Source organism: Otolemur garnettii, unplaced genomic scaffold (genome assembly GCF_000181295.1).
Source record: "Otolemur garnettii isolate 467f Iridium unplaced genomic scaffold, OtoGar3 scaffold00034, whole genome shotgun sequence".
NCBI lineage: Eukaryota > Metazoa > Chordata > Mammalia > Primates > Galagidae > Otolemur > Otolemur garnettii.
The window spans coordinates 7,253,381-7,264,121 of record NW_003852429.1 but is presented as its reverse complement, the minus strand read 5'-3'; the positions used below and the strand labels follow the sequence as shown (position 1 = coordinate 7,264,121).

The window sequence follows — 10,741 nt, the reverse complement described above, 5'->3', positions numbered from 1 at the left end:
TGTACTGGGATGTACCATCTCTGCTAGCTGTGTAGTGGGCGGTATCATCTAGGTTTGTATAGCCAGTGAACTCTCTGATGCTCACACAATGGCAAAATCACCTTTCAAAACACTTCTCCGAATGTATGCCCATCTTTAAGTGACACATGACTGTATTTTAATATTATAAAATTTAATCTATAATATGCACATATTAAATATGCTGTAATATATAATTTATGTTGTAATATAATTGTGTGATTATGTTATCTACTTTGTCTACTTTGTTAAAATACACTCTTTTGAAATGTTATTTTCTCTATATTAAACACTACTTTTTATACTCTATATAAACACTACTTTTTAATTACTCTCTAGATGAAGTTTGTTTCTCTAGAGAGAGAGGGAGGTGGACAGATATCAGAAGAGGAAGTCCAGACATTCAGGCAAAAGGAAACAGACGCCAGCATGTAAAATGAAGAGACACAGATTGACTTCCATATTCAGAGAGCATCACCGCAGGTGCACAGTAATGTCTTGGTGAAAAATTTTCCTTTGTGTAGTGAATAAGCATCGCATCCACCAGATGGGGCTCTAATATTCTTTTGGTTCAACAACTGAAACTTCAAGCATTTACTGTTACCTTTAGAGAAAGAAAATGTATCTTCCATATTAACCTCCGAGAGAATTTGCCTGAGATGAGATTATGACTCTAAGAAGCATTATCATTGTTTACTATCTTTTCATACTGTTAAACGATTTATATAGAAAGTGGCCAATTTGCTGAAAAGTGAGACATCCAAACAGGTGAATGAAACCAGTAGTTCTGAGTTAAATCCTTTGTTTTTTTAGACCTCCGAGTTATAGGGTTTAATCAGAATCATTGATTCAAATACCCCAGAATACTCATTATTGGTCTTTTTTTTTATTTTGCAGTTTTTCGCCAGGGCTGGGCCTGAACCTGCCACCTCCAGCATATGGGGTCAGTGGCTTACTCCTTTGAGCCACAGCACCACCCTGAGTTAAATCCTTTTCTAAGCTTTCTTTTGAGGAACCAAAGACACATTTATACCCAAATGGGGGCATTGTTTTTATACTACTCTTGCAGCTTTAAATTTACTTGCATAGTTTAAAATGTGGATGGTTTAAAATTATATTAAATCATTGTGAAATTTATTGTAGCTGCAATATACCTAGTCCAGTCTAGCTATTTTGATATGGTATGTTTTGCATGTTAAAAATCAAGATTTTTTAGGGCTGGGATATAGGTTCTTAAAGGAACACGTTTTGCTTCTATTTTTCTGAGATTTAGATTTGGAAACCTGAGCCTCCTTTTGGACATCTTTCCCCAGGATTCATAGCTTTGTTTAATCTGCAAAGAATGCCAGCTTGGAAAGATAAATTTGAAGTTTGATTTAGAGGGTGAGTGGATATAAACCACAGACTCAAAATTGTGCTGGGTTAGATAGTGTCATCCTGAGTTAGGACCAGAAGTCACACTTTAATCTCTCAGGTCTGCCAGTCACCAAGCATCACCACCACCAGAGGCAAAGATAGTTGCTAACTTCCACCAAATGTTTTTATACATTAACTCATTTCGTTCTCCCATTAGCCTCTAGGTCCTGGCTTCAGATAATTCTGTTTTTAAAAATTAACTTTTAAAATTGACAAATAACAATTATATATATATATATTTATTGTGTAAAATGTGATGTTTGGAAGTATGTATACGATGTAGAATAGCTAAACTGAGTCAGTTAACATATGTATCACCTCACTATTTTTTTACGGCAAGAACACTCGGAATCTACTCTCAGCAATTTTAAGAATATAATACATTGTTATTGTATAATGTCACCGTGTGACACAAGAGATCTCTTGAACTTATTCCTCTTGTCTAACTGAAGTTTTGTACCCTTTGTCCGGCATCAGTCCAACTCCAAATCACTTGAGAAAACCACCAACTCCACATCACCGTTCTACCCTTTACTTCTAGCACATCGACATTTTTAGATTCCACATATAATTGAGATCACGTGGTACCTGTCCTTCTGTGCTTGGATTATTTCCCTTAACATAATATCCTCTTCCAGTTTCATCCATGTTGCTGCAAATGACAGGATTTTCTTCTTTCTAAAGGTCGAGTAGTATTCCATTGGCATATATACCATATTTTCTTTATCCATCCACTGATGGACACTTAGGCTGATTCATGTCCTGGCTACTGTGGATAGTGCTGCAATAAACATGGGAGTGCAGGTAGCCCTTTACTCCCTGATTTCATTGCCTTTGTATTATACCTGGAAGTGTGATTGCTGGATCATATGTTATCTTTAATATTGTGAGGAACATCCACACTGTTTTCCATAATGGCTGTAGTGATTTACATTCCCACCAGCGCTGTGCGAGGGTTCCCTTGCCTTCACATCCAGATGAGGACAATTCTCCAGAGAAAGCGGCCACTGAGTGCTTGGCAGTCAATACTCACAGTGGTTGGGGGATGGGTGCAGAGTCTGTCTGTCTTTGTTCCTAGGGTCACCCACTGCATAGCCCCACAGGTACTAACTTGTGAATAATAACTCTTGGAGTTATGCAACAAGGCAGCCATGTTTATGCAGATCTTTATAAATAGGAATAGTGTTTTAAAATGTAAAAATTAGCAAACCTTCCAGGATACAGCTTCTAGGAAAACCCCTAAGACTTCTCAGAAAGACTCCTAGAGTTTCAGCCTAAAAAATTAAAGTATATAAATTAATAGTTTTTCTATACACGAATGATAGCCATGCTGAGAATCAAATAAAAAACTCAATACCATTTACAATAGCTGTAAGAAAAGAAAATAAATACCTAGGAATATACTTAACCAAAGAGGTGAAAGATCTCTATAAGGAGAACTATAAAACGCTGATGAGAGAAATCATTTACACAAACATAAAGAAAACCATCCCAGGCTCGTGGATCAAAAGAATCAATATTGTTAAAATATTCATACTGTTCAAAATAATCTATAGATTCAATGCAATTCGCATCAAAATACCAATGCCATTACTTACAGACTTAGGAAAAACAACCCTAAATTTCATATGGAATCTAAAAAGAGCTTGAATAGCTGAAGCAATTCTAAGCAAAAAGAACAAATCTGGAGGCATCATGTTACCTGACTTTAAATTATACTACAAGGCTGCAGTAACCAAAGCAGCATGGTAGTGCTATAAAAATAGACACATAGACCAATGGAACAGAATAGAGAACCCAGAAATAAAACCATATGCTTACAACCAATTGATCCTTGACAACACAGAAATACATACACTGGGGAAAGGCTTCCCTATTTAATAAATAGAGCTGGGAAAATTGGATAGCCACATGCAGAAGAATGAAATTGGAGCTCTATCTCTCATCATATATAAAATAAACTCAAGATGGACTAAAGACTTAAAAAGAAGACCTGAAACCACAAAAATTGCAGAAGAAAACTTGGAAGAAACTCTTCTGGACATTGGCCTGGGCAAAAGACTTGGGGACTAAGGCCCCCCTAAGGCAAATATCTAATACAATAAAAACAGATGTAAATAAATGGGACTTAATTAAACTAAAAAGTTTCTTCACAGAAAAAGAAATAATCAACACAATAAACAGACAACTTACAAAATGGAAGCAAATACTTGCAAACTATATATCTGACAAAGGATCAATATCCAGATTCTACAATGAACCCAAATGAATCAGTAAGATAAAACAAATAAACTCATTAAAAACTGAGCAGAAGACACGAGCAGGTATTTTTCAAATACAAATGGCCAGCAAACATGAAAAAAATGCTCAACATCACTAATTATCAGAGAAATGCAGATTAAAACCACAAGGAGATTCTACCCATCAGAAAGGGCATTATTAAAAAGTAGAAAAACAATAGATAGTGGCATAAATGTGGCAAAAGGGAAATGCTTCTGTACTGTTGGTGTGAACTTAAGTTTGTACAACCTCTATGGAAAACAGTGTGGAAATTCCTCAAAGAACTACAAATAGACCCAGCATTTAATCCCACAATCCCACTACTCATAATGTGCCCAAAGGAAAAGAAGTCATTTTATAAAAAAGATGCCTGTACTTGAATGTTTATTACAGCACATTTCACAATCGCAAAGATGTGTGATCAACCTAAATGCCCATCAAGTGATGAGTGGTTAAAGATGGTATGGTACATAAACTGTGGAATACTACTCAGCCATAAAAAATGAAATAACATCTTTTGCAGCAACTGGGATGGAATTGGAAGCCATTATACTACATGAAGTATCTCAGGAATGGAAAAAGTAAATATTGTATGTTCTCACTTACAAGTGGGAGCTAAATGATGACTTTACAAGTCATACAGAGTGGTATAGTGGATGTTGGATACCCAGAAAGGAGGAAGATGAGAGGCAGGTGAGGGATAAAAAATTACCTATTAGTATGATGTACACCATTCAGGTGATGGGTATACCCAAAATCCAGACTTTACCACTATACAACATATCCATATAAAAAACTCCACTTTTACTTACTAAAATTATTGAAATAATAAAAAAAAATTGCCCCCAAGGTTATGGTGTTAGGAGGTGGGGATTTTAGGAGGTGACTAGGTCATGGGGGCAGAGCCCTTGTGATGGGATGGGCGCCCTTATAAGAGAGGCCCCAGAGAGCACTCTGCCTTTCTACTGTGTGAGGACATGGTGAGAAGGTGCTGTCTGTGAAGCAGACATGGGATCCTCACCAGACACTGAATCTGTTGGTGTCTTGATCTGGGACTTCCCAGCCCCTGGAACTGTAAGAAATACCTTTCTATTGTTTATAAATCACCTAGCCTGTGGTATTTTGTAATATCAGCCTGAATGGACTATGAGACCTGAAGATAGAGTGGCGAGCAAGGCAGATGAAAAATGTCTGTTTCCATCTCGTTTACATTCTAATGCAGGGAGATGAGCAATAAACAAAATATAAATCAGTTTCTAAACCATAGGGTCCTATTGCGATGCTGAATTTTGTGTTTGACATATGGCTTTGATGGTGGCTGCTGTCTTCCTAGCAGAGCCTTGAAACAATATCCGCCATCCTCTCATTCCTCATCCTCCTCCTTGGTTAGCAAAGCTTCATTGTGTTATGACTAAGCCAGCATCTGCTTAAGTTGACTGTGGCAAAACTAATCCTATCATTTGGTTTTCTGATATGACTAGAAAATAGGTCGCAAAATATCAGATTCATGATATAGTGTATATCTCTGTAATTCTGTGAAACTCTATGACATAAACTAGGCTTCTGAAAATGTGTAGTAAGATAATATCCAACAAACTGCACTTTTGAGGGAAAAGTTGATTGAGTTTCCTTGATTAGTCATTTAAATTGATTTCATTTAAAACAAGCCTTACCACAAAAAAGACATGAGAATCCTTTGAAAAGTGTAAATGTAATAGAAAAATCCAGAGTCTCATTAGTTAAAAATTATAACAAAGACCTTGACTCTAGTTTTTGATGGTTCCCTGCTGATAACGCTTAAGCCTCCTCCCTCCTTGTCCCTGGTGCCCCACATCTGGGGAGGCTGATGAGAAATCCCAGCACTGCCTCCTTTGGCACTGGCAGGAAGCTCAAACCAGCCCAAGTTAACCTCCCCCCAGCCTTACCTCCAAAGCACAGCACAAACCTAGTCTTTTTTTCCTGCTCTCACAGGACCTTGTTGGACCAGCTTTGGGTGCCTGCTCTTCTGTCCTCAGAAAGCCTCATAATGTGAGTAATAAATCTTTTTATTCCCTGTTGGTGAGAGTATGGCATCATCAGTGCTGACATCCAAAACAAAATTTTGAGGGGCGGGGAGTGTCTATCCTGCTTCTACAGAGTGGCTACAGCAAGAATAGCTTTCCAGAAATCTTCCTGTGAAACTCCTTCCCTTTTGGTTAAAACTTACAAATGTCCATAAATATTTAGTAGGTCAGTGTATTTACAACAACCCTGGTGGGACAATGGTCATCGGCCACGTGGAAGCCAGCTGTCACCATTGCCTTCCCAGCCTGACCCAGTTCTGGAACCAGTCCTGAATCTCCAACTATCAGGAATCAAATGTCTTGGTACCTCAAGTGTTTGCTCAAGCCACGTGCAGGCACCTGTCTCCTGAGTCTCAACCTTTCTTTTAGTCCAGTGGTTCTCAACTTTCCTAATGCCGCGGCCATTTGATATAGTTCCTGTGGGTCACGACCCACAGGTTGAGAATGCTGTGTTAGTCCTTCTGAGAAGATCCAATCCATATACTGCTTCCATATTTCTCCTCAGCCCGGAGTTTTGATTCAAAGCCCACTTTTACTGGAGAAGGGAGTTGAACATTTCCCCAGGCTGTGTTCTGCTCTCTATTTCTCCAAGCACTGACTGGACTGTCTGCTGATGACTGATGCCTAAGACTGGGCTTCCTACCTCATCAGTTGTGTGATCTCTCACCATTTAGATGAAATTCTCCTGGGAGGCACCTGTGGCTCAAAGGGGTAGGGTGCCAGCCCCATATACCAGAGGTGGTGGGTTCAAACGCAGCCCTGGCCAAAGAAAAAAAAAAGATAAAATTCCCCTGATGTCTGCCCCAAGCCAGCAGAGTCTGCCACACTGAACACAGCATACTGGACTTTTTGGTCACTCTCCTGTCCCTCTCCCCGTCCCTCCCTTCCACCTCTCCTAGTTTTATCTCTTATTCCACATTTGAACCCAATATTTAGCTTCCATAGAAGTGAGAGCATTCAGTGTTTCTGAGTTAAGATAATTACCTCCAGTGTTGCAGCAAAAGACATGGTTTCGTTCATTCTTCTTTTTTTTTTTTTTTGAGGTTTTTGGCCAGGGCTAGGTTTGATCCCACCACCTCCAGTATATGGCGCCAGCGCCCTACTCCTTCGAGTCACAGGTGCTACCCCAGTTTCATTCTTTTTTATAGCTGAGTAGTATTCCATTATGTGTTTGTGTGTGTGGGTGTATGTCTATAGATGTGTACACACCATACACGCCCCAAATTTTCTTTATTCATTCTTTACATGCTGAATTTGATTCCAAATCTTTGCTATTCTGAATAATGTTGTGATAAACCCATGAGTGTAGATAGGTACGTGTATCTTTTTGATATAATGATTTCTTTTCTTTTGGGTATATACCCAGTAGTAGGGTTGCTCAGTTGTTCTATTTTTAGTTCTTTGAGAAATTTCCGTACAGTCTTCCATAAAGGTTACACTAATTTACATTCCCACTAACATGGTATAAGCATTCTTTTTTCTCCACATCCTCACTGGCATCTGTTGTTTAATTTTTATTAACAGTCATTCTGCTTGGTGTAAGATAGTATGTTGTGGTTTTAATTTTCATTTCTCTCATGCTCAGTGATGTTGAGTATTTTTAATATGCTTGATGGCCATTTGCATGTTTTCTTTAAAAAAGTCTATTCATGTCTTTTGCCCACTTTCTTAGTGGAGGTATTTTCCTATTGTTGTTTTTGTTGAGTTATTTGAGTTCCTTATGAGTTCTGGATATCAATCCCCTATTAGATGGATAGTTTGCAAATATTTTCTCCCATCTGTAAGTTGTCTGTTCACTCTGTTGACTATTTCTTTTACTATGCAGAAACCTTTTATAGATATCATTTGACTATTTCTTTTACTATGCAGAAACCTTTTATAGATATCATTTGTCTATTTTTGGTTTTGTTTTCAGTTCTGTGCTTTTGAGGTGTTATTCATGAATTCCTTGTCTAGACCTTTATCTAGAAGAGTTTTCCATAGATATTTTTATAGTTCCAAGTCTTGCACTTAAATCTTTAACCCATCTGGAGTTGATTTTTATAAATGGTGATGGATAGAGATCCAGTTTCATTCTTCTGCATGTTGAAATGCAATTTTACCAGCACCATTTATTGAGAAAAGAGTCCTTTCTCCAGTGTATATCTTGGTCTGCTTTGTCAAAGATCGATTGACTGTAGCTATGTGGCTTTATTTGTGGGTTTCATGCTGTGTTCCATTGATTTACATATCTATTTTTATACCAGTACCTTGCTGTTTTGGTTAGCTCAGGCTGGTAGTATGATTTGAAGCCAGGTGACGTGATGCCTCCAGTTTTGTTCTTTTGCTTAAAATTGCTTTGACTATTTGGGTTCTTGTTTAGGACTGATTTCTCTAATTCTATGAACAATGGCACTGCTATTTTGATAGGGATTGCAATGGATCCGGAGATGACTTCGGGCAGTATGGATGTTTTAACAACATTGATTCTTCCAATCCATGAGCATGTTTATGTCGTCTACAATTTCTTTCATCTCTGTGGGGTAGCCTACCACATCTCTTCAGGTTAATGTTTAGTCAATTCAGATGCAAGATTCTACACCCTGCTGCTCCTCTCTCCAGGTTATGCCCTGTGCTGTGAATGGTTTGAAGTACTTGCTAGTAGCTGTGGTGAGGTGGGTGGGGTCTCTTAGTATAAACCCAGTTGCTGTAGGTGACAGCAGGTAGGCAGAGCTCTTTTCTAAGACCTGCGAAGGGCCACTTCAGCAATCACTTTAATCCAACAGAAGAATCCGAGGAGGGAAAAAAGAGAAAGAGGAGAAAAAATGCAAACTAGGCTATTGACTTTTTCTTAGCAACCGTGCCTCACCTTCACATTTGGTAGATGTCGGGACTGCGGCCCTGGGCTTCTGCCAGCAGAGGGCAGGCTTCCTCGGGCCAGAGGCTGCGCAGGAACCTCTTTAGAATAAAGGAGAAATGGAATCATAAAATCGCCAAGTTGAAAGGAACTTGAAAAAGTCATCTCCTAAGAACTTCTAATTTCAGAGATGGTAAAGTCTAGGTCCAGAGAAGTGAAAATGGCTTGTGCTAGTTCTGTCAGCCTGCAAGTGGCAGAGGCGGGATTTGAATTCCTAGCTCCTTGACCATTTTGCTTTTCATTATACTGAAAGCTTCTCTTTTAATTAGACTAGCATGAAAAATAGTCAGGTCCTTGGCATACTGATTTAGCCCACCAGATTTTAGACATATGGAAAGGATTAGGCTTATTTCATTATTTCTCAAATTTGAGCAAAAAGGTAATAAAATATTTTAATTTTTGACTTAAATAATTTTTACATTTTTATCATTTAACCTAAGTACATACAGACATAAAATTAGAGATAACATCTTTATGTTTATGGCTCCTGTAAAATGTTCATTAAAATGCAGATAAGCTGACGTAAATTGGATGTGTTGTTTTGCTGAATTAAAGTATTGTTCACCCTCTCTTTTTGGTAATAAATTTGCTGTGCCTATACGCCCATGGGCTGTATGGTTAATCAATTTCCCCACTATTTTATTCTATGCAAATCATAACAAGCCTTCATTTGCAGAGTGAGTCATTTGAGCATCATTTTGTTCTCATTAAGTGAGAATGGATTTATGGATTAAAGTCATTTCTTATCTCATTATTTGAATAGTTCTACTTGTCTCTGACATCACTACAAACATAAACGCAAACTTAAGCAATGATTCCTGAAAACAAAATTGGTTATAAGGTGATTACCCAAAGGATGTATTTACATTAATATAAACATTAAAATGAAAACACACTCCCTCCCCCCCCCCCAAATCCAAGAACTTTCAGTTCCCTGAAAATGTGACCACAAACCCTTGGGCGTCTCCAGGTTGCAATTAGCGTGCATAATGCATTTGTTGTTAGTGCTGATAGTATGTTCTAGACATGATGTTGCATGTTGTCTGAATAAAAGTTATTCTGATTTCAAAGGAAAAGAAAAGTGCCCTAACATTCGTGGATTGTAGATGACTCTTAATGAATGCAGGGAGATCACGGGAGGCCTTTTGCTTTTCCTCTGATCGTCCAGATTAAAGGTTTTCCTTGCAGAAAGTGGCAGAGTTAGGGTAGAAGGCCGGGTGTCCTAGACAGCACAATAGCAAACTGTATTGTCAGTTACAGGGCACAAGCTTTGACCTTGTGGTGACTCAGCCCAGTTAGGAAACTGAATACAAACTGAGGCTTGACCAAAATCAGATTCTCTGTGTGACCTGCGTTTCAGGCACCATGAGCTGCAGTTAGCAAATGATGTCTTTCGGACTAAGGTAAACCTAAAACCTCCTATCAGATGCTTTTTTTCCCATTCTTGTGACACTTTGCTTAGGAGAATATTCTCTAAATCCATCCAGCTTGTTACTAAAGATATAAAAGCTCTGTGTTTTTGTTAATAGCTGAATAGTATTCCATGGTCCATACAGACCACAATTTCTTCTTAATCCATTCATGTGTGGAAGGACCCAACTACAATGTAGACTTTAACCTTATAAAAGCAATTTATGTGGTGGTGTCTGTGGCTCAAGGAGTAGGGTGCTGGCCCCGTATGTTGAGGGTGGTGGGTTCAAACCCAGCCCTGGCTAAAAGACTGCAAAAAGAAAAAAAGCAATTTATGTAACCTTATAGTATGTACCCTTATATTAACCTGAGATTAAAAAAAAAAAAAGAGCCTCCTGTCAGAACAATGTCCCCAAACTTATTTGGCTTAAGCGTATTTTTGGCATAAGAACATCAGACCACCAGAGCTATTTTCTGAGGCTGAACAGTCTCATTCATCACCAAGGCTATGTGTCAGGACACCAGGGTGTGTCAGGACACCAGGGTGTGTCAGGACACCAGAGCCATGTGTCAGAACACCCAGGCCACATGTCAGGAATGGGTCTGCACAACCAAAGTTTTATTCCCTGTACGAATGGTAATCATTTCACAATGTACG

General features: G+C 38.6%; 1 non-coding gene across 1 annotated transcript; it reads right to left on the bottom strand.

The window, feature by feature from the left end:
• Positions 1-827: 827 nt before the first annotated feature.
• On the bottom strand, positions 828-899 carry LOC111725251. The gene has a single exon (XR_002773359.1). It is a non-coding gene; the product is annotated as a small nucleolar RNA SNORD113/SNORD114 family (small nucleolar RNA).
• Between the last annotated feature and the right edge of the window lie 9,842 nt (positions 900-10,741).